Here is a 25,710-nt window from a genome sequence, read left to right as displayed (position 1 = left end):
TTAAGTCTGGCTAATATGATCTCAAATATAAGTAAATACCTCAAAGCAAAAGACAAAATAAAAATAGTGATAAGCAAATAAACCAGTAAACTTAAAACACAAATCACTCTTAATCATGTGATCAGGAAGTGTAATGCCTCTGTTAAAAAGTATTTCTTGACGGCAGCCCAGGTGGCTCAGCGGTTTAGCGCCGCCTTCAGCCCAGGGCGTGATCCTGGAGACCTAGGATCGAATCCCACGCCAGGCTCCCTGCATGGAGCCTGCTTCTCCCTCTGCCTGTGTCTCTGCCTCTCTTTCTCTCTGTGTCTCTCATGAATAAGTAAATAAAATCCTTTAAAAATATATTTCTTGGGCAGCCCCGGTGGCGCAGCGGTTTAGCGCCGCCTGCAGCCCAGGGTGTGATCCTGGAGACCCGGGATCGAGTCCCATATCGGGCTCCTTGCATGGTGCCTGCTTCTCCCTCTGCCTGCGTCTCTGCCTCTCTCTCTAGCTGTGTCTCTATGAATAAATAAATAAAATCTTAAAAAAAAAGAAAAAATGTATTTCTTGAAATAGAGTTATAACATAAGGGGAAAGTACAATACTAATCCAGAGCTCATTTTCCAGATTAATCCAATACCACAGAGAGGGAATAAGAAATAAAGTAAAAGTATAATAATTTTTTCATCTTGTCGGGTGAAGTGGGAAGGAGAGACAAAATTACCGTTTAACTTTTTTAATTAATGCAGAAATATAGATTCAAGTATGTTGTTAATCATTTAAAGGAAAATGATAGAACAGAAATTTGAAGTAGAACATTTAATTAACTAAAGAATAAAAAACTGGACAGTATGAAACTTGTTTGCTCTAGCAAAATTGAGAAAATAAAATTAAGGAAACAATAGAAAATCATACTAAACTGAAAATATTTTTTAAGAGATAGAAGGAATAGGGAACAAAGAAGTTATTACAATAGATGCAAATGTGCCAATTTTCCTTATTGAAACACAAAAACTCTCAGACTAAGTAAAATAATTTTTAAAATCTAGCTATCAATTGTTCACCAGAGGAATACCTAAAGTAATTTGATATAGTAAGGACAGTCGTTAAAATAAGAGATAAGAGGGGGCACCTGAGTGGCTCATTGGGTTAGGTGTCTGACTCTTGATTTTGGCTTGGGTCATAATCACTGGGTTGTGAGATTAAGCCCTGCCTTACACTCCACACTGTGTGTAGAACCTGCTTAAGAGTTTCTCTCTACTCTCCCTCTGTCTCTCCCATCATCTAATAAATAAATAAATAAATAAATAAATAAATAAATAAATAAGTGAGTGAGTGAAAAATAAAATATGGGAAAAGATATACCAGGCAAAAGCAAATAAAATGGACACAGGAGGCCATATTAATGACACAGTTGACTATAAAGCCAAAAGGATAAATGAGACATAAAGGGATATTTCATAATAATTAAGGGTAAAATTACAAAGAAGATATTAGAAATACATAGCTAATTAATAAACCTATAATCATATGGGAAATTTTAAGAGGCCTCTCTCAGAATTTTACGATGTCAAGTAAATATGTAATAAATAAATGTTTATACATTGGGTAAGCTTATTTTTAATTAATGTAAAAAGAATTTTATATCCTGAAGACAATGTTTTCTCAAATATTCTTAGAACACTTCTGAAAAAGATACAACACCTAGAACACTTTAATCAGCCTCAGAGAGAAGCTAAAAACTCTAAAGCTTTACATGCTGTATTGCCTGACCACAATTTAAAAAGTAACACAAGAAATTAGTATTAAAAAGTAAGTGTGAATTTTTAACCATTCAGAGGAAATCAAAACTGAATTACAGACAATATGAAGACCATAGAAAAGGATCAAAATATATAAGATGCAATAAAAATCAGGCTCAGAGGAAAACTGATAGCCTTAAACTATTCTACTGTTAAAGAAGAAACACTGGAAGTACATAAGCTACATATTCCACTAAAAATGAACTAGAAAAAAAATTGGGAAGCCAGAACAAAGTATGGTGACAAAATCAGTTTAAATTCAACAGAAACTAATATATTCCTTTAAAGACATAAAAGATATGATTAGTAAAATCAATGACTTCCTTTAGAAAAACAAAGTGACTAGATAACAAAACAAAACCATATACTATAAGAAATGATAAAGTGGATGCAGAAGAAACTTTCCAAGGTAAAAGAAAACAGTACACACAATTTTATGCCATTGAAAACTAGATAAAATGGACCATTTTCTGGGCAACCATAAATTAGCAAAATCAACTTAAGCAACAAATACTATAAAGTAGAACAATAATCACAGAAGAATTCAAACATCTATCACCAAAAAATTGTTTTAAATCTTGCATTCTTCAAATGTTTGGGAAATGGATAATTGTTGTGTTATATAATTTATTCCAGATTGTGGAAAACAGTTTATTCAATAAATTTGGAAGATTTTGTAACACTTGTTCCAAAACCTGATGAAGAGGGGCACCTGGGTAGCTCAGTGGTTTAGCATCTGCCTTTGGTTCAGGGCGTAATCCCAGGGTCCTCTGATTGAGTCCTGCATCAGGCTCCCCACAGGGAGCCTCCTTCTCCCTCTGCCTATGTCTCTGTGTCTCTCATCAATCAATAAATAAAATCTAAAAACAAAACAAAACAAAATCTGATAAAGATAATACGAATCCAATCTCACAAATGTAAATGCTTATATAATCAAAGCCAGTAGTGCAATAAGAGAACAATACACTATACCCAAATAGGTCTTTAATTTAGGAATGTAAGAATAGTTTAACATAAATAAGTTCATTGCATTAACTGGTTAATGAGATTTTTAAAAATAAATAAATAAACAGATCATGTGGCACCTGGATGGCTCAGTTGGTTAAGCATCCAACTCTTGATTTTGGCTCAGGTCATGATCTCAGGGTCAACCCCACTTCACATCGGGCCTCTGCACTCAGCAGGGAGTCTGTTTGCCTCCATGCCCCTTACTACCCTCATGTTCTCTCTAAATAAATAAATAAATAAAATCTTTAAAAAAATTAAAAGGTCATCCCATTATGTGACAAAAAGACATTTAATAAATTTCAATAGCCATTCCTGATTATAAAACCTGGGAAATGTAAGAATAGAAACATCTTTATCAATAACAACAGTATCAGAAACCAAGGCAATAGCATGATAAAGGTCAGTGCTCTATAAAAATTAAAACCAAAACCAAGACAAGGATGTCACTGCCTCCATATTGTTCTCAATCTTTTATCTAATGCAATCAGACAATAAAAGGAAATGAATAATAAATGTTTAAAAGGGAGAACACATGATAATAAGAAAATAAACTATTAGAATTAATAAAGGGTTCAGTAAGGGGGCCAATCATAAGCTTTGCATTAAAACAGTCACTTTTCATCATACCAACAACAACCTATTGGTAGGTGTAACAAAAAGAGAAATCTTATTCACAATATCAATAAAAATTACTCTCATTCTCAAAAACAATAAAAATTATGAAATACCCAGGAAAAAAAGAGATAATAAGAAAAGTATGAGACCCATACCAAGAAAATGATAAAGTCCCAGAGAAGTACACAAAAAAGACCTAAATCTTGCATGGGGTACTAAATTTGGTAAAGATGTTAGACTCCAGAGATCATCTATGAGCTTAATGTAATTCCACTCAGAATTCCATTTTTTTCCAAAATATAGACAAAATAAATTACAGATTTATCACAGACATTTTAAATAAGTATAATAGCTGTAACTTACTGTGGACTTACTCTGTACCAGGCATTGGGCTAGACTCTTTACAATCATTAATTTTTTTTAAAGATTTTATTTATTTATTCATGAGACACAGAGAGAGAGAGAGAGAGAGTTAGAGACACAGGCAGAGGGAGAAGCAGGCTGCATGCAGGGAGCCTGATGTGGGACTCGATCCCAGGTCTCCAGGATCAGGCCCTGGGCTGAAGGCAGTGCTAAACCGCTGAGTCATCGGGGCTGCCCTACAATCATTAATTTGTTTAATCCTTGGAATGACTCTATTTTTAAGCCCTTTTTACAGATGGGGAAATCAAGGCACAGAGAGGTAAATGATCTGCCTAAGCTTACACAGCTGGAAATTCATAGAGCAATGACTCAAACATAGCCTTTCCTACTTCAATACCCGTGCTATTTTTTAAAGTTCTTTTTGACAAAAGTTGCATATATTTAAGATGTGTGATATGATATTTTGATATATGTATATGTTGTGAAATGATGACCACAATCAAACTAATTAACATATCCATCATCTCCCAGTTACCTCTGTGTGTGTGTGTGTGTGTGTGTGTGTGGTGAGAACATGAGATCTAACATCATTACTGTGAACCTTGCCTAGGCTTAAAACCATGCAAGTATCAGAAGAAAGGAGAGATTTTTTTTTTTTTAAAGATTTTATTTATTTATTCATGAGAGACACAGAGAAAGAGAGAGAGAGAGGCAGAGACACAGGCAGAGGGAGAAGCAGGCTCCACGCAGGGAGGCCGATGTGGGACTCGATCCCAGGTCTCCAGGATCAGGCCCTGGGCTGAAGGCGGCGCTAAACCGCTGAGCCACCAGGGCTACCCCAGAAAGGAGAGATATTTTTGTGTTTTGTTTTTAATCATGGATTGGAAGGTCTTTCTTTGCTTGACATCAGGGCCAGGAAATAACAAGGAAAAACCTAACAGCTTTGCTTACGTACGTCAAAACTTAAAACTTTTGTATAGAAATTAAAAAGACACCAGAAACAAATATGCAAAAAAAGGACAAACAGGAGTAGATATTTGCAATGTTTATGACAGTTACTAGCTACACAATGCAGAAAGTTTCTATGTATCAATTTTGAAATAACAGCAACAGAAAAACCATCAACAGGGAGTTCACAGCAGAAACCAACAAAGTAAAAAATAAAAAGTAAAAAATAAAAATAAAAATAAAATAAAATAAAATAAACCAACCAACTCTCAAGAAACAAAAGGATACTCGGGGGAGGAGCAAGATGGCGGAAGAGTAGGGTCTCCAAATCACCTGTCTCCACCAAACCACCTAGAAAACCTTCAAATTATCCTGAAAATCTATGAATTCGGCCTGAGATTTAAAGAGAGACCAGCTGGAATGCTACAGTGAGAAGAGTTCGCGCTTCTATCAAGGTAGGAAGACGGGGAAAAAGAAATAAAGAAACAAAGGCCTCCAAGGGGGAGGGGCCCCGCGAGGAGCCGGGCTGAGGCCGGGGCGAGTGTCCCCAGGACAGGAGAGCCCCGTCCCGGAGGAGCAGGAGCTGCACCGACCTTCCCGGGCGGAAAGGGGCTCGCGGGGAGTTGGAGCAGGACCCAGGATGGCGGGGATGCCCTCGGGCTCCCCGGGACAGTAACAGCAACTGCGCGCCCAGGAGAGTGCGCCGAGCTCCCTAAGGGCTGCAGCGCGCACGGCGGGACCCGGAGCAGCTCGGGGGGGCTCGGGGGCGGCTCCGCGGAGGGGGCTGCGCGGCCCCGGGAGCAGCTCGGAGGGGCTCGGGCAGAGGAAGAGGCTCCGTGCGGAGGGGGCTGCGCGGTTCCAGGAGCAGCTCGGAGGGGCTCGGGCGGCGGCTCCACGGAGGGGGCTGCGCGGCCCGGGAGCGCGAATCCACCAGCGCAGGCTCCGGAGCACAAGGCGCCGGGACACAGCCCAGGATCCCGCCTCCCCCGGGACAGGCAGAGGCCGGGAGGGCCCAGGGCAGCCAGGACGCTCCTGCCCCAGCTGAGCAGATCAGCGGCCCCGCCCCGGAGCCTCCAGGCCCTGCAGACGGAGTTCCTGCCGGAGCTGAATCCAGGTTTCCAGAGCTGCCCCGCCACTGGGGCTGTTCCTCCTGTGGCCTCAGGGGGTAAACAACCCCCACCGAGCCCTGCACCAGGCAGGGGCACAGCAGCTCCCCCAACTGCTGACACCTGAAAATCAGCACAACAGGCCCCTCCCCCAGAACACCAGCTAGACTGACAACTTCCAGGAGAAGCCAAGGGACTTAAAGTACACAGAATCAGAAGATACTCCCCGGTGGTTCTTTTTTTGTTTGTTTGTTTTTGTTTTTGTTTTTGTTTTGTTTTGCTTTTTGATTTGTTTCCTTCCCCCACCCCCTTTTTTTCTCCTTTCTTTTTCTTTCTCTTTTTCTTTTTTTTTTTTTTTCTCATTTTTTTTTTCTTTTTCTTCCCTTTTTTTTTCTTTTTTTTTCTCTTTCTCTTTTCTTTCCTTCTTTCTCTCCTCTCTTTTTCTCTTTTTCCCAATACAACTTGCTTTTGGCCACTCTGCACTGAGCAAAATGACTAGAAGGAAAACCTCACCTCAAAAGAAAGAATCAGAAACAGTCCTCTCTCCCACAGAGTTACAAAATCTGGATTACAATTCAATGTCAGAAAGCCAATTCAGAAGCACTATTATACAGCTACTGGTGGCTCTAGAAAAAAGTATAAAGGACTCAAGAGACTTCATGACTGCAGAATTTAGAGCTAATCAGGCAGAAATTAAAAATCAATTGAATGAGATGCAATCCAAACTAGAAGTCCTAACAACGAGGGTGAACGAGGTGGAAGAACGAGTGAGTGACATAGAAGACAAGTTGATAGCAAAGAGGGAAACTGAGGAAAAAAGAGACAAACAATTAAAAGACCATGAAGATAGATTAAGGGAAATAAACGACAGCCTGAGGAAGAAAAACCTACGTTTAATTGGGGTTCCCGAGGGCGCCGAAAGGGACAGAGGGCCAGAATATGTATTTGAACAAATTCTAGCTGAAAACTTTCCTAATCTGGGAAGGGAAACAGGCATTCAGATCCAGGAAATAGAGAGATCCCCCCCTAAAATCAATAAAAACCGTTCAACACCTCGACATTTAATTGTGAAGCTTGCAAATTCCAAAGATAAAGAGAAGATCCTTAAAGCAGCAAGAGACAAGAAATCCCTGACTTTTATGGGGAGGAGTATTAGGGTAACAGCAGACCTCTCCACAGAGACCTGGCAGGCCAGAAAGGGCTGGCAGGATATATTCAGGGTCCTAAATGAGAAGAACATGCAGCCAAGAATACTTTATCCAGCAAGGCTCTCATTCAAAATGGAAGGAGAGATAAAGAGCTTCCAAGACAGGCAGCAACTAAAAGAATATGTGACCTCCAAACCAGCTCTGCAAGAAATTTTAAGGGGGCCTCTTAAAATTCCCCTTTAAGAAGAAGTTCAGTGGAACAGTCCACAAAAACAAAGACTGAATAGATATCATGATGACACTAAACTCATATCTCTCAATAGTAACTCTGAATGTGAACGGGCTTAATGACCCCATCAAAAGGCGCAGGGTTTCAGACTGGATAAAAAAGCAGGACCCATCTATTTGCTGTCTACAAGAGACTCATTTTAGACAGAAGGACACCTACAGCCTGAAAATAAAAGGTTGGAGAACCATTTACCATTCGAATGGTCCTCAAAAGAAAGCAGGGGTAGCCATCCTTATATCAGATAAACTAAAATTTACCCCAAAGACTGTAGTGAGAGATGAAGAGGGACACTATATCATACTTAAAGGATCTATTCAACAAGAGGACTTAACAATCCTCAATATATATGCTCCGAATGTGGGAGCTGCCAAATATATAAATCAATTATTAAGCAAAGTGAAGAAATACTTAGATAATAATACACTTATACTTGGTGACTTCAATCTAGCTCTTTCTATACTCGATAGGTCTTCTAAGCAAAACATCTCCAAAGAAACGAGAGCTTTAAATGATACACTGGACCAGATGGATTTCACAGATATCTACAGAACTTTACATCCAAACTCAACTGAATACACATTCTTCTCAAGCGCACATGGAACTTTCTCCAGAATAGACCACATATTGGGTCACAAATCGGGTCTGAACCGATACCAAAAGATTGGGATTGTCCCCTGCATATTCTCGGACCATAATGCCTTGAAATTAGAACTAAATCACAACAAGAAGTTTGGAAGGACCTCAAACACATGGAGGTTAAGGACCATCCTGCTAAAAGATAAAAGGGTCAACCAGGAAATTAAGGAAGAATTAAAAAGATTCATGGAAACTAATGAGAATGAAGATACAACTGTTCAAAATCTTTGGGATGCAGCAAAAGCAGTCCTAAGGGGGAAATACATCGCAATACAAGCATCCATTCAAAAACTGGAAAGAACTCAAATACAAAAGCTAACCTTACACATAAAGGAGCTAGAGAAAAAACAGCAAATAGATCCTACACCCAAGAGAAGAAGGGAGTTAATAAAGATTCGAGCAGAACTCAACGAAATCGAGACCAGAAGAACTGTGGAACAGATCAACAGAACCAGGAGTTGGTCCTTTGAAAGAATTAATAAGATAGATAAACCATTAGCCAGCCTTATTAAAAAGAAGAGAGAGAAGACTCAAATTAATAAAATCATGAATGAGAAAGGAGAGATCACTACCAACACCAAGGAAATACAAACGATTTTAAAAACATATTATGAACAGCTATACGCCAATAAATTAGGCAATCTAGAAGAAATGGACGCATTCCTGGAAAGCCACAAACTACCAAAACTGGAACAGGAAGAAATAGAAAACCTGAACAGGCCAATAACCAGGGAGGAAATTGAAGCAGTCATCAAAAACCTCCCAAGACACAAGAGTCCAGGGCCAGATGGCTTCCCAGGAGAATTTTATCAAACGTTTAAAGAAGAAATCATACCTATTCTCCTAAAGCTGTTTGGAAAGATAGAAAGAGATGGAGTACTTCCAAATTCGTTCTATGAAGCCAGCATCACCTTAATTCCAAAGCCAGACAAAGACCCCGCCAAAAAGGAGAATTACAGACCAATATCCCTGATGAACATGGATGCAAAAATTCTCAACAAGATACTGGCCAATAGGATCCAACAGTACATTAAGAAAATTATTCACCATGACCAAGTAGGATTTATCCCTGGGACACAAGGCTGGTTCAACACCCGTAAAACAATCAATGTGATTCATCATATCAGCAAGAGAAAAACCAAGAACCATATGATCCTCTCATTGGATGCAGAGAAAGCATTTGACAAAATACAGCATCCATTCCTGATCAAAACTCTTCAGAGTGTAGGGATAGAGGGAACATTCCTCGACATCTTAAAAGCCATCTATGAAAAGCCCACAGCAAATATCATTCTCAATGGGGAAGCACTGGGAGCCTTTCCCCTAAGATCAGGAACAAGACAGGGATGTCCACTCTCACCACTGCTATTCAACATAGTACTGGAAGTCCTAGCCTCAGCAATCAGACAACAAAAAGACATTAAAGGCATTCAAATTGGCAAAGAAGAAGTCAAACTCTCTCTCTTCGCCGATGACATGATACTCTACATAGAAAACCCAAAAGTCTCCACCCCAAGATTGCTAGAACTTATACAGCAATTCGGTAGCGTGGCAGGATACAAAATCAATGCCCAGAAGTCAGTGGCATTTCTATACACTAACAATGAGACTGAAGAAAGAGAAATTAAGGAGTCAATCCCATTTACAATTGCACCCAAAAGCATAAGATACCTAGGAATAAACCTCACCAAAGATGTAAAGGATCTATACCCTCAAAACTATAGAACACTTCTGAAAGAAATTGAGGAAGACACAAAGAGATGGAAAAATATTCCATGCTCATGGATTGGCAGAATTAACATTGTGAAAATGTCAATGTTACCCGGGGCAATATACACGTTTAATGCAATCCCTATCAAAATACCATGGACTTTCTTCAGAGAGTTAGAACAAATTATTTTAAGATTTGTGTGGAATCAGAAAAGACCCCGAATAGTCAGGGGAATTTTAAAAAAGAAAACCATATCTGGGGGCATCACAATGCCAGATTTCAGGTTGTACTACAAAGCTGTGGTCATCAAGACAGTGTGGTACTGGCACAAAAACAGACACATAGATCAGTGGAACAGAATAGAGAATCCAGAAGTGGACCCTGAACTTTATGGGCAACTAATATTCGATAAAGGAGGAAAGACTATCCATTGGAAGAAAGACAGTCTCTTCAATAAATGGTGCTGGGAAAATTGGACATCCACATGCAGAAGAATGAAACTAGACCACTCTCTTGCACCATACACAAAGATAAACTCAAAATGGATGAAAGATCTAAATGTGAGACAAGATTCCATCAAAATCCTAGAGAAGAACACAGGCAACACCCTTTTTGAACTCGGCCAGAGTAACTTCTTGCAAGATACATCCACGAAGGCAAAAGAAACAAAAGCAAAAATGAACTATTGGGACTTCATCAAGATAAGAAGCTTTTGCACAGCAAAGGATACAGTCAACAAAACTCAAAGACAACCTACAGAATGGGAGAAGATATTTGCAAATGACATATCAGATAAAGGGCTAGTTTCCAAGATCTATAAAGAACTTATTAAACTCAACACCAAAGAAACAAACAATCCAATCATGAAATGGGCAAAAGACATGAACAGAAATCTCACAGAGGAAGACATAGACATGGCCAACATGCATATGAGAAAATGCTCTGCATCACTTGCCATCAGGGAAATACAAATCAAAACTACAATGAGATACCACCTCACACCAGTGAGAATGGGGAACATTAACAAGGCAGGAAACAACAAATGTTGGAGAGGATGCGGAGAAAAGGGAACCCTCTTACACTGTTGGTGGGAATGTGAACTGGTGCAGCCACTCTGGAAAACTGTGTGGAGGTTCCTCAAACAGTTAAAAATATACCTGCCCTACGACCCAGCAATTGCACTGTTGGGGATTTACCCCAAAGATACAAATGCAATGAAACGCCGGGACACCTGCACCCCGATGTTTCTAGCAGCAATGGCCACTATAGCCAAACTGTGGAAGGAGCCTCGGTGTCCAACGAAAGATGAATGGATAAAGAAGATGTGGTTTATGTATACAATGGAATATTACTCAGCTATTAGAAATGACAAATACCCACCATTTGCTTCAACGTGGATGGAACTGGAGGGTATTATGCTGAGTGAAGTAAGTCAGTCGGAGAAGGACAAACATTATATGTTCTCATTCATTTGGGGAATATAAATAATAGTGAAAGGGAATATAAGGGAAGGGAGAAGAAATGTGTGGGAAATATCAGAAAGGGAGACAGAACGTAAAGACTGCTAACTCTGGGAAACGAACTAGGGGTGGTAGAAGGGGAGGAGGGCGGGGGGTGGGAGTGAATGGGTGACGGGCACTGGGTATTATTCTGTATGTTAGTAAATTGAACACCAATAAAAAAAAAAAAAAAGGATACTCAATTTCATCAGAATCAATACAATTCAATTTTATGTAACCCTTAAAAAGGTAAGGTGGATTTATTTGTGCTCACATAAAAAAAGTTCACAAGATGTTATGGAGTGAAAAAATAAAATTACAGAGTTCTGTGCAAAGTCTGATCCCTATTTATAATAATTTTTTAAGAGTTTATTTATTCATGAGAGACACAGAGAGAGAGAGAGAGAGAGAGAGAGGCAGAGACACAGGCAGAGAGAGAAGCAGGCTCCATGCAGGGAGTCCGATGTGGGACTCGATCCCGGGACTCCAGGATCACACCCTGGGCCAAAGGCAGGTGCTAAACCGCTGAGCCACCCCGGGATCCCCTATCTATAATAAATTTTAAATGTGGGCACTTTGTGATTAGAGCTTGAAGGGTATACACTAGCTATTAGTGGGAATTTAGTGGAATAGGGTTATAAAGTTGGGGAAGGTGGAGAGAGTTTCATTTTCTGTTGCATGTGATTTTGCAGGGTTTTTTTTTTTTTTTTTGCAATGTCCATGTGCTTTGATAATGTATCTGTATTAATTATTATAATCATATTGACTAAAAGTAATATACATTGGAAGATCTCCTGGATCACGAGGAGAAAAATATTATGCATTATATATAATATATATATATATATATATGAAACAAGCATGAAAATGTGAAAAACCCAAGGTAAAATAATGATGCTTATATTTGTATTAGGGGAGAGGAATGCAGAAGAAATACACTTAGCTGTAAATGGCTATCTCTGGGATTAGGAGTTGCAGATGTCTTTAAATTCTATTTAACATGGTCCATCTCAGTATTTTTGGGCAAGTGGAGGAAAACTGCACCTGTTAGTCCTGCGTAAACTAGTGAGAATTTCATTAACCTGGGGATGAAAAAAACAAGGTTCTGATGCTAACTGTGTTCCTTTTCCCCTCGAGGTTCCAGTTTTCTCATCTGTAAGACTTGGTTAACTCTATCCAACTCCTAAACATCTCCCAGTTCTAACAAGCCATCATTTCCTGATTCTACATATTTCAAATTGCATTCATTAAAAAAAACCAACACTCTCAGCATTTGCAAATTGCCTAAAAAACGATAACCTCTCCTGAGAGGAAAATCCAATGTAAAACTTGAGGAGTTCACTAGGGCCATCCTCAGTGCCTGTTGCATACCCATTTCGATTGCTTCACCAGACAATAATCTATATTCTGATGGTTGGAAACAGCCAGCCAGTAGGGGCTGGTTTTTTTGCACAATAGGCAATGACCTCTGGTGGTTTCGTGATCTAAAAAAAGCACAGGTCAAATTAGAAAGGTTTTTTTTGTTGTTGTTGTTATTTTGTTTGTTTTGTACTTTTGTAAATACACATAAGTTAGACATTCAATTCCTCCTTTGACATGGTTCTCTGTTTTTACCAGTTCACAACCCCCCACACACCCCGCCTCCACCCCATTCCAGCCCTCTGCCCCATAGGTTCCTCGTTAGCTGCATTCACTCTCAGAGAGATTGTAACGTTCCTGAAAGAACACCAAACTACAATTCTGCTCACCATTAATCCTTGTCTTCTCCAGCCCTCCACAGTACAATTGCCTCTCTATTTCATTCATTGCCCCCCCATCTACAACCTGCACATATTTGCAGTCAATCGGAGAAGTAATTACTTTTGTACGGGAGCACCACAAACCAACTCTTATTTCCACTAGACACAAATATCAATTAAGCATAAAATTCAATTTAGGATTGAAGTGCTGCCGAACCTCCCACCAAAAAAAAAAAAAAAGAGAAAAAGATTCAGTCCTCTTCGTTAACAGGATTTCAGGCCTCATTTTTTAAGAAGGGGGGTGGCGGGAAGCAGGAATCCCTTCAAACAGTTTAAACTGCCCTATTTTTTATTCTTGGAGCAATTTTCTTGGTGCGAAATTTAGGTTAAAAGCTGCAAAAATGTATCTAAGAAATACAGAAAATGATGTTCAACATTTTTCAGTAGCCCAAAAGATGTTTTTTGTAAATCAGATAAAAATTGCTATTAGAAGAGTATCACTTGGATAATAATGGTGGAGACATATTCAAGGTAAAGGAGGGCTGGTAAGGATTAATTCCACAAAAGTAAGAAACTTTGTTCTTGTGATTGACTTCACTGGGGCATGCAACCACTTGAAATGCATAGGCTAACAGAAATCAAATATTGCAAAAAAAAAGTGAGAATCAGATTTCATCACATAAATAAATAATTTTTCCTATGTTATAATTGTCTTTCAAATACTTAAAATTTAACAAAGTCAACTATCCTGGCAAACACGAGAGAATCCTCCTAAACTAAAATTGCATGAGGATATTTTGTCTTGGGAAATGGTCCTCCCCTTACTGTTCCAAGTTCTGTTATTCTCTTAATGACCTGTTTTTCATTTGAAGTTAGGTGTGTGTGTGTGTGTGTGTGTGTGTGTGTGTGTGCGCGTGCGTGTGCATGTATACAATACATCCACAGGGAGACAAATGCCCACATACCTGATACAAACAAGGGCGGGGGGAGCTGGTCCTTGACCAGCCTGTCTTCCTTCTCTTATTAATATAACTTCTAATCACACACCAGAGCCTATCATCTTGAACCCTGAAAAACAAAATACATTCATCGACGTTTGAAAAGTAACCCCCAAGAAATGCATTCCTAAATCCTTTAAAATAAACAAATTAAGTGTCCAAGAATAGGAATTCAAGGAGATTTAAATTTGAATTAGCTTAACTACTTTTGACAAGTTTACACATGAAAGACACCAAGATTGTATGTACTACTTGCTGCTTTAAGAAGTTTCATTCTGTCTGTCTATATAAAAAGTTTCGGCCAAAGTTAAATCAATCTCCTCTACTGATTTTCAACATTAGACAAATACCCAGCCCTTTTTTTCTTTCTTTTTTTTTTTTTTTTTTTTTTTTTTTGAACCCTGCTTTCAGCCTGACTTTTTCCCCAATTGAAATTCAGGCCCTCAATGGTTGGTTTTTCTTGGTTCTAAATGTTGATAAAAAAGGGTTTTCTCTACTCCCTCAATTTGATGTGACAGGCTTCTGACATGAATAATGGAAGCATTTCTTTCACAGGCAAATCAACTTAATTTAGCAAGCCTTTATACTCTCAGTGGGCAAGCCACAATCCCCGAGATTCCATGAGAGCCTTTAAGTTAGACGAAATCTTTAGAATTTGCAGAAAATGTATAAAGTAAACAACACTTATTTTGTCACAATACTTGAATAACTTTTATGCAGGAGTTACAGATGAATATATTACTTCCTAATCAGATCTTGATTTACAAGCAATTTACAAGCTCAAGGGAAACTAGCCCTCAGTAAGAAAAATAAGAGAAGTCTCTACACAAATAAATTTTAAAGCCTAAAGATTGAAAACAAAACACAACGAAAAGCTGAGAATACAAAAAAACAAACACCCTCTCCCTCTGAACAGAAAAGACACAGAAAAATCAAGATACCTATACATTGCAGGGCCGAGTGGAATTTCTAACAACAGCCTAAGAGAACTATTTTTGAACAATCCTTTTAGGCAGGATCTTGGGAGAACTGAGAGGGCAGCACTTCCTAGCCATCAGACTAAAAGGAATAGATCCCACAGTCATTTCCACCTCCAAAATCAGGATCCAGTTATTCCCCCTGAGAACATTTCAGGACAGGAAGAAGACATGTTAATAATGCATTAGTGAAAGAGGGATGGGACTCAGAAGAATAAAACTAAGACATATGCCTTCTGAGTTGCCCATGGAGGAATGATTAAAATATGAAGGAAACCAGCCTCGGAATGCAACATATTTTGCATTATAACAGTCTCTAACAGAATATGGAGGTTGGCATTTGCCCCCTGGCCTTCTGTATCTTTTTTTTTTTTTTTTAAAGGTAAAATAGAAAGAAAGGAAACAACACAGGACTGGGAATCTGGAGACCTGCTCCCAGCTCAGCAAGAACATTTCCTGAGACCTTAGGTAAGTCTCTTCCCCTCTCTGGGACTCAGTCCTCTTCTGTTCAACCAGAAGGCAGAAGTAGGTGATCTCTAAGTTTCCTTCCCATTCTAAAATGCTCTCTTTCCATACCCCAGTGACAAAAGTCTAGACAGATAGTGATAAAAGGACTCAATTATTACATATAATTCATAAATCTTAAAGAGTGCTTTACAACTCTGGGATTGGGGCTTGAGCAGGTTCAGCAGATCTACCTTGAGCTTCCTTCCTCTGGCAGCTTTCCATAATTTACCGTCAGCAAATATATAAAAAACAATGTGCTTGCATCTGCCAAGGAAAACCCCAGCAACTGAGAGTTTCTTGGAGCAAAATTGGTTCTTTTTATCCTCAACTGTTTTTCTTATCAACTTCTGAGAATATTTGTAAAATGGTAAATGATAATTTAGAAGAGCATTTTACCTACCTGTACACTTTTTGCAGGACTCCTGATGTACTACAATTTTCAGCGTACAAATAAAAGCATAATTCTGCCCCAATATTATAGTATTTGAATTACGACAGTTTCTGTTTTACCATTATTTAAAATTTTTGTGAAGACGCATATGTTCAAGTAAAAAAATAAACTGGCTTCCGAGTGTCAGATATTTTATCTTATATTTCAATCTCATTTTACATGTTAAGGTTATGGGATTTATAAATTAGGAGGCAACTGTGACAGTTAAAAAGATGCTCTAAATTTCATATAATAATGAACTGCAGTGAACTATTTTCAGATAAATATTTTTTCAGAGAATAAAGAACCATGTTTTTTAAAAAAAAATACACACTCTATACATCTTTAAGCCATTCTCCACCCCTTCTCGTAATTAGCTAATCAGCCAATTAGGAGTTCCAACAATTACAAACATCAGGGAAGACAGAAAGGAAAGAAAAACAGGAACCTATCAAGGTAGAAGAAAATCCTTTTACTTTAAAGAGTGTCCACCATTAACCTCTGAAGAATTCTACTCCACCTTGGCGTATCTTGTTATTCCCAGTCTCGACCCCTCCCGCCTTCTCTCCCTATTATAATTGTTAGGTCAGTTAATTGGCTGATTAAGGATACACTGGAATTTTTATTAACTGGCAATTAGAGTCAGACCCAAGGCACAGAGAATCCCTTCTGATTGGGAGTGTCACTTGAGTTGCAAAGATTAATAAAGTCAAATGGGGTTTAAAGTATGGTTTGGTTAATTTAGCCTTCTTGTATGGATAATTTTAGCATCATCCATAGCTTTAGTATCTATCGTCTCAGTTGCTTTCAAACCAAACCGCATTTGAGAACAGCAATCATTTAGTCTCCAAACAGGAAAAAAAGGGGAGAATATTGTATAATCACAAGCCCAAGAGATGTTTCCATCTGTTATAATAACAATTCCTATATTTTATTCATGACATTCTTATTCCCTTTCTATCCAGGTCCACTGCAACAGCAGACCCAAGTTTCCCCTTCAAAAAATCCACAGGAGTATATGTGGCATGTCCTCATCCCCTTGGCCTAGTTAAATCCTCTCACGGTCTCTTTTCATAACTTCTCTAAGACAAGGTGACCCTTGTGAAGATCCATTACACAGGGTGCCCAGTTATGGCCAAGGCAAATACTCCCTTATAATCCCAAAACAGTTTGTGATATTATAGGAGAATGGTATCCTTGTATTAAAATTGTGACCCGATAAGGCAAAATGGAGCATATCAATAATCACATGGACAAACAGCTGCAGAATGTACATGTGGAATTGGCTGGATAGTCCTAGAAAAATGATAGAGGCAGTATAAAGTAATTGCTAAACCCAAGAGCTTTGGGTCAGATAAGGCCCAATTCAAAATTCTGGCTCTACCGGGTACTTAAAAGTGTGACCTTGGGCTAGCTACTCAGCCTGTGTGAGCTTTGCTTTTTTCCATCTGTAAAATGAGGTTAATAACAGAAGCCATCTCATAAGTTTAATGGGAGGATTATGAGATAACGCATGCAAAGAGTTTATCTCAGTGCACGAGCACATAGTAATTGTTCAATAAACAAAAGCTATTATTGACGTGACTGTCTTTCCTCATTTAATTTACTGGCTATTTGAATAAACCAACAGGCTTACAGGAACATCTGCTATTCTGTAGATAGTCTGAGAACTTAGGAAAACCTATAGGACAGAGCTCAGAGAACACAAAATCCCAGTGTGTGAAGGGTGGAAAGAGTATGACCGTGGTAAACCCAGGACTGGGGAAATGTAACATTCCTGGGATCTAGGTCTAAATCAGGTTGTCAGGACTGGGAAGGCCATGGGGCTGTCCAATTGCTGAGGCCTGCAGGTTATTCACAAAACCTACTGCACTTTCAGAGTTAGGCACATGGAGAAATTATACCAGACAACTTGGTATCCCATGAGCATAGAGGTTCAAAGCATAGATTGTGGAGCCAGACTGCTTAGATTTTAGTTTTGTTTTGCTTTTAAAGTTTTTAGTTTTTTAAAGTAATCGCTACCTTCAACATGGGTCTCGAACTCATGACCTCAAGATCAAGAATCACAGGCTCCACCAACTGAGCCAGCCAGATGCCCCACACTGCTTGGGTTTTAATTTCTGCTGTTACCAGCTGTGTGACCTTAGGCCAATATAGTTAACCTCTCTGTGCCTCGATTTCCTCCTCTGTAAAAATAGGGGATGGTATTAGGTCCTAATTTAAAATCCATGTTATAAAAATTAAGTGAGTTAATATTTGTAACTCTTAGAAGAATACCTGGCAAAAATTAGCTTTATATAAGTTTTTGTTAAGTTAAATAAATAAAATTGGTAATGCAGCATTCACTTTGCCCTCATGTCACTAGCACCCTGCCCTCTCTCTGAACAGCAAGAGTTTAGGAGACATGATAATGTATTTGATCCTTGCAGCAGCTTTGCAAGATGGCAATGAGATGACCAGAGGCCAGAAAAGGAAGACAGAGATGGAGACAGGAGTCCAAAAGCCAGAACTCACTTTTCTCATTACTGGCTTAATACCCCACTAACACACAGGGACATATAGTATCTTTTGTTAGTCCTTTAACCTGAGAGAAAAACGGCAACAAACAGTGGACAAAACTGGAAATGCAGTGAAGTCTATCTTCGAACCTTTGATTCTTTCAGAACTCTCTCTCAACTCAGAAGTTGCTTTCTCGGGATCCCTGGGTGGCGCAGCGGTTTGGCGCCTGCCTTTGGCCCAGGGCGCGATCCTGGAGACCCGGGATCGAATCCCACGTCAGGCTCCCGATGCATGGAGCCTGCTTCTCCCTCTGCCTGTGTCTCTGCCTCTCTCTCTCTCTCTGAGACTATCATAAATAAATAAAAATTAAAAAAAATATATTAAAAAAAAAAAAAAAAAAAAGAAGTTGCTTTCTCGTTTCCCTCCAACACAAGTGTTAAACCCACTCCTGTAAAAAAAAAAAAAAAAAAATCAAACAGAAAGACAGAATGTTAGAGTTGGAAGGTCTATGTCCAAGTTTTATGCCCTTGTATTATAGATGAGGTCACTGGTGCCCACAGAGAGGAAATGACTTTAGTTAAATGATCAAATTCATACTTTTTTCCAATCTCTTCAGATTCAGTATCAAGTTGCATTTAGAGAAGAACAATGGACCGCTCTCATCCCAACATTTGCCGTTTGGATTCTTTGTAGATTGGCATGCCTTCCAAGAGTTCAAGCCAAATGCCACTTCATGAGTTCTGATGTGCTGTTTGCATGGGACATTCCAATGCAAATTGAGTGTCTTGGTCATAACATCTTGGTCTTGTTCTTCTCCCAGATTTGCATCACTAATATATGCAAGTGCCATATAGTCCAAGGGCATCTGGGGGATAAGACTACATAGGAAATGTTGCCCTTTCATGATTCTGTTTTCTCAATGGAAATTTAGTTACTATGGCAAGTTTCTCCAAAGCAGCATTTTTACTCCAATTGTGAACCTGAAGGATTGTTCATCACATGACCAAGGAATAAGTAGTGTATTGCATGTAGTAGCATGGAAGCAAAGAAGAGGTAGAATTTAGAGCTTAAAAAAGAGGTTGTAGGGACACTGGGTGGCTCAGTGGTTGAGAGTCTGTCTTTGGCTCAGGGCATGATCCCGGAGACCTGGGATCGAGTCCCACATCGGGCTCCCCTGCATGGAGCCTGCTTCTCCCTCTGCCTGTGCCTCTGCCTCTCTCTGTGTGTCTTTCAGGAATAAATAAATAAAATCTTTAAAAATTAATTAATTAATTAATTAAAAAATAAAAAAGAGGTTGTACACTGTGACAACAGTTGATAACATGCGGCGACTAGAGTTGATAACATCATATTGTATAATTGAAATTACCTAAGACAGTAGAACTTAAATGTTCTCAGCATAAAAAATAAAGGCACATAAGTGAGGTAATGGATGTGTTAATTAACTCGATGAGGTGGGGGGAACCCTTTCACAGTATATACATAACCCTTTCACAGTATATACAATCATCAGGTTGTACGCTTTAAATATCTTACAATTTTATTTGTCAATTATACCTCAATAAAGCTAGAGAGAAAAAAAGAAAGATAGTGCTTCCCCTCATTTTACACATGAGGAAACTAAAGCCCAGAGAAGACAGAGCAAGTTAGGATTGACAACCTAGTCTCCCAACTCCTGGTTCAGTGTTCCTTCCCCAGCAAAATTTGGTGTACAATTTTCAGTTTATATGAAATTTTTCCAGCAATAAATATGTGAATCAAAGTGGAGGTGAATCATGTTATCACAGGGTACATCCCTGGGACTTAGTCTAACTTACATCCACAGTCCCTTCTGTGTTAAACATGTTGCTTTCTTTTCTTGGGCAGAAAAATACTATAATTTCAGTTAAAACCTTTCCAGGAATTCCAAATATGGGAGGTGGATTTTGCTAGGGAATGCTAATAAGAGGTCAAATAGCACATAAACCCTCTATGTGTCAGAACAGAAACTTCCCAGAATTATTTACTCAGCACTCTACCTTTTATCATTTGAAAATGCTTTCAATTAAGAAGAAGGTTCTTTTTAGGTAACCATACTGCATTTAGTGAAATCCAATCACATAGCATTTTAATAGTACATCTCTTCCCCTAATTTTCGTAGTTATCTGCTGATCTTTATTTTCCAATGAAAACCATACATTAACATTGCAGTTCTGAAGAAAATGAATAACATTTCTTGTTATGTTATAGGTCAATAGTTAATGCAGCCGAAGTTTCATTTCTCTCCCATTAAAATTGCTTATTTGCCTCATCTCGATGTATATCAAATGGTAATAAGATACGGAATATATAAGGTTGTGACCCATGCCAGTAGGTTTTGCTGTTTCTAGGGTTTTCTTGTTAATTGGTTGCATTGTATGTCAGATCTGATTCTTCCACACCATTGTTAAGGCTGATGATTCTTCAGAACACCACTGAAAACAGAACTAGAAGGAGTTTCACCAAAACAAGGAGCTAGAAGTGAAATTTCCTAAAGACAGAGCAACGGTTTTTACTTTTTACTTTACAGTTGGGAAAATAAAACACGTTCCATCCTGGGAAACTTGACGAGTATGAAAAAGAGTATTTTCCTAGGAAAAAAAAGAAAAAAACTCCTCAATTTGAAATTCTGCACTGATTTCAAAGGTTTTAGAACACATTTCTGGAAATAGAAAACTGACATGAAGAAAATACTCTTGTCAGCTTCAAGAACTACGTGCTCCATGGGGCTATGTATACTTTACTTCACCTAAGAAATGCCCTCCTTAGCTATCGAGCATAAGATATTTTGGGTTTTTTTTTTAAGGTTTTGTTTATTTATTCATGAGAGACACAGAAAGAGAGAGAGTCAGAGACACAGGCAGATGGAGAAACAGGCTCCATGTAGGGAGTCCGACGTGGGACTTGATCCCGGGACCCCAGGATCACGCCCTGAGCCAAAGGCAGGCGCCAAACCGCTGAGCCACCCAGGCATCCCCATAAGATATTTTTGTAAATGAAATTGTATGGTAACCCCTCCAGAGGAGCTCACTTTTTGAACCAATGGGATAATTGTTTTGCAGTGTGAATAACCCCTAATTTATCTATTGTTAGTGGTTGGATTTTTGTTCGTTAAATTTCTTTTCTTTTTTTTTTTTTGTTCATTAAGTTTCTTAAAAGAGAGCCAGCCTACATATTCTTATCTCTCAGCACTTGAAGGATAGGACTTAGGGAAAGGGAAAAGGCAAAGTAAGGACCCTGGCCAGGAAGTCAGAAGACCATGGCTGAATTCATCTCCAGCACTTACTAGCCAAAAGACTGTGGTCAAACCAGGATACCTTTCTCGGCCTCAGTTTCCTTACCTGTACTGGTGTCAGATAAAGAAACCATAAGAATCAAGTGTTACTATCTATGCAAAAACACTTGGTAAACTGTAAAATGCTCAACAAATAAAGCTGATAATTCATCATAACAATTAATTAAATGTTTCCTACTCCCCCTTCCAAAGCCAATGATGGAAATGAAAACCAGTAGCTATATAACAGGAAAGTCTAACCTCAAAGTACATAATTTTAATCAAATAGCCTATGGTTGGAGCCCTGGCTTGAAAAGGAAATCAACGTAGTCAGGGAACGCCAGAAAAGCCATGTTCAGTCAGAGCTAACTTAGCCTGTGTGGAGTCTCTGACACTGGCAACCATGGGGCACATCATGAAGGTGGAAAATAATTTCCCTGAGACTGACTCAGTGCAGAAAATCCCCAGGTGATCAGTGAACTTCAACTCTGTTAGGATCGATTTCAAATTTAATTCTGTATAATATGTTGAGAGTAATTCATTAGATTAACTGACTTGAAAACATTTGATCCTTTAAGGCTCAGTTCAGTTAACCTCTTCCATAACCAGCTCCTACATCTCTTCAGTTGGAATTAAACTTTCTCTAGTGTGTGCCCCTAATACAAGTGGTATGCCACCCGTATGGCACTCACTAAAAGGTTTATCTTGGAGTGTCTGTGCGCGCACGATGCATGCGCACACATGTGCATGTGCCCACATGCATATATATTCATATTCTTGTGTACTGCCTCACCCACAAGAGTATAATCTAAGCTCCTGAGGTCAGGAGCCATGTCTTTTTTTAAAAAAAAAAAGATTTTATTTATTTATTCAAGAGAGACACACAGAGGGGAATCCTTGGGTGGCTCGGCGGTTTAGTGCCTGGGATCAAGTCCCACATCGGGCTCCCTTCATGGAGCCTGCTTCTCCCTCTGCCTGTGTCTCTGCCTCTCTCTCTCTCTCTGTGTGTGTGTGTCTCTCATGAATAAATAAATAAAATCTTTAAAAAAAAGAAGAGAGAGAGACACAGAGAGAGGCAGAGACACAGGCAGAGAGAGCAGCAGGTCCCATGCAGGGAGCCCCATGTGGGACTTATCCTGGGACTCCAGGATCACGCCCTGGGCTAAAAGGCAGGCACTCAACTGCTGAGCCACCCGGGCGTCCCAGGAACCATGTATTGGTCATCATTATATATCTTTCACAGCATCTAGCACATTGCCTTACATATGGTAGTTGCTCAATAAGTACTGCCGATCGTCAAAGGTAATGAGAATCATACGTTCACTGTTAAGAGAAGTATTTCCTTTTTTCTGTGCTATAAAACTATTTCAACCTTTAAGGGGTTCCCTTCTTTTTGAGTCCTGTAATTTAGGAAACAAGTCCACGGAGTAAGAGGTAACTGTAGGCATATTTTGAAAAAAATGGAAAAAATAGTACTTAACATAAAAATCACAATTACTGTTCATGAAGCAAAGTAGTTGATGATCCCAGATCTGACAATAGGAATTCACATTCTGGATGGAGCTGAGTATGGTTGTTGAATCCCTCAAGGGAAGTCAGTGTGCTTGAGTTATCATAAGTTCCATCCCACTTGGAGGCTAGGGCCATTTAGGACAGTGTTTTCCAATACAGGAGTCACTAGCCACATGTACTTTACTGAGCACATGAAATGTGCCAAGACTGACTCAAGGTACACAATAAATACAAACACATAAAATTTCCAAGACGTAGAACAAGTTTTAAAAAACAGTATAAAGTATCTCATCAGTAATTTTTATACTGATTGCATGTTACAATGAAAATATTTTGGATATACTAGGTTAAATAAAATACATTATTAAAATCAATTCACCTTTTTCTTTTTACTTGTTCAATGTGGCTACTAGAAAATTTAGAATTACACGTGTGGCTTGCATTACTTATTTTTTTTATTTTTTTATTTTTTTTTAAAGATTTTATTTATTTAGTCATAGACACAGAGAGAGAGAGGCAGAGACACAGGCAGAGGGAGAAGCAGGCTCCACACAGGGAGCCCGATGTGGGACTCGATCCCGGGTCTCCAGGATCACACCCCAGGCTGCAGGCAGCGCCAAACCGCTGCGCCACCGGGGCTGCCCTTATTTTTTTTAAAGATTTATTTATTTGAGAGACAGAAAGTGGGGGGTAAAGGCAGAGGGAGAGAATCTTCAAACAGACTGCCCTCTGAGCAGGGAGCCTGACAAGGGGCTCCATCCCAGGACCCTGAGATCATGACCTGAGCCAAAATCAAGAGTTGATTTAACCTTAACCAACTGAGCCACTCAGGTGCCCCATGGCTTGCATTATGTTTCCATTGAATAGCACTAAAATTGGAAACCACCCTCCAGAAAAGAATCTATCATTAAAACAACCTAAATACTAATAATTAGCACATCCATTAACTCTTCTTGAGACCAACAGGACCCCAAAAACTAAAGGGCTAAAGCACTGATACAACATTATGTCTTCATCTCTGAAGTACCTGAGTCTGCATCCAAGCAAGAAATAGGAGTACCAGATGAAGGCCTTTCAATTCTATAATTTTCAGGAGTCATAATGAGAAAAGGCATTCTTGGGAGTTTTCTGAACAAAACCTCAATACTTACCAACTTGACTTGTGCTGACATGATGCCACAACAAACCGAAAAGGTAAAATAAAATCCAAATGCTTTGCATGAGGTAGCACAGTGCCTTGCATCTTAACAATGTTTGTTGAAGTGAATTGAATTTGGAAGAGGTTGTCTAATTGGATTTGATCTCTTTTTAAACTGAAGTCAATGAACCAGGGTATGTCCATACACAACGCTAAAGCTCTCCACTGAGTCTATTAACATGTATTGAGGGTGGATACTGTGTTCTCTTGGCCCTTTATATAACAACTACAGGATCCCTGCTAGAGCACTAGCCGTTACAGGGGGGGGAATGAGGTATAAATTTAACCCTCACTGAAATAAATACTGTCCTTCTATCCATGTTTCACCTTAAGCAGGAGGGCTCCTGTGGCATTGCCCCTGGAGATAGCATCATAACAGACCCTTCGACTATTGCACACACCTGTGGTAGCTACATTTTATCATACACAAAGATTTAAGCACCAGACAGCACCTGAAATTAGAGTACTAAAAAGAGATTTTAAGAAATAGGAAGAACTGGTTATTAAAGAGTTGGCAGGGGAGGGCGGGAGGCATTTACAATGTGTAAGTACATCAAATCATTACCTTGTACGCTTTAAATATCTTTCATTTGTACTTGTCAATTATACCTCAAAAAAAAAAAGATCTAGGAAGAACCGATTTTTAATCAAAGGGAATGTAAATACTGAAAGAGCAGCCCTGTTAAATTACACAAATTCCACTTAAAACATGAAAAGCCAAGACCACTATCAACAAGTCTATTTAGTTAATTCAGTTAAATATAAAAAGAAGAACATTCGACCCAGGCATTTGGCATTGTGAAAACAGACTAAGCAGTTGATTGATCGATCTATTTTTCAACAGGTTGTGTGGACATCCTGTAGGCACAGACTTAGTCTGAGGCTATTGCCTTAAAAGAGGTAAAAAATCCAATCAGATATAGTAAAGTGGAGATGGTCACAGTGACCCGGCAACCTCTGTTCAAACTTTACCCATATTAGGACACTCTTATACTGGGTTGTTTTGAATGAGACCCCAATGTATTTATGTATTTTTTTAGTCTTCTTTATCACCTTGTGTACGACTGAGCAGTTTTTGAGGAGACAAGCCACTGTTACAATGTTGTCAAGGCCCTTCTCGTTTTCTAGTTCAAATCCTTGTTCATGCTGTTTGCTAAGTACTTGTTCCCTGTGACAGCTTTCAGCCAAACAGAACACTCTGAATGCTGCATTCCAAACCACTCTGTCCTGCTGGGCTCTGAGTGAAACAAGCTCTTCAAACTCCATCATGTGAACTTTTCACAAGGAACAATCTCCCTCAGACAATTCCATTCAGAGATACTATCCGTGAAACTGGGACTCGGGGAAGGGGTGACATCACAGGCTTCCCCTTCTGGCCAGGGTCATGACCACCAAAGTTGTATTTAAGAGGCTCCCACGTGGTGCAGCACATGATTTTCTTAACGATCTAACAT

The 25,710-nt window shown here is 39.1% G+C and overlaps 1 long non-coding RNA gene across 4 annotated transcripts in view; it reads right to left on the bottom strand.

The window, feature by feature from the left end:
* Positions 1-25,710, bottom strand: part of LOC102156336 — a 354,886-nt gene that overhangs the window by 181,345 nt on the left and 147,831 nt on the right. For all 4 annotated transcript variants that reach the window (XR_005386467.1, XR_005386466.1, XR_005386469.1 and 1 more), the window contains exon 3: positions 13,809-13,911. This is a non-coding gene — a long non-coding RNA (uncharacterized LOC102156336). The remainder of the gene's footprint in view (positions 1-13,808; positions 13,912-25,710) is intronic.

The sequence above is a fragment of the Canis lupus genome, chromosome X (genome assembly GCF_011100685.1).
Source record: "Canis lupus familiaris isolate Mischka breed German Shepherd chromosome X, alternate assembly UU_Cfam_GSD_1.0, whole genome shotgun sequence".
Classification (NCBI taxonomy): Eukaryota; Metazoa; Chordata; class Mammalia; order Carnivora; family Canidae; genus Canis; species Canis lupus.
Note: the sequence above shows the minus strand (reverse complement) of the source record. Positions and strands in the feature narration are given on the sequence as shown.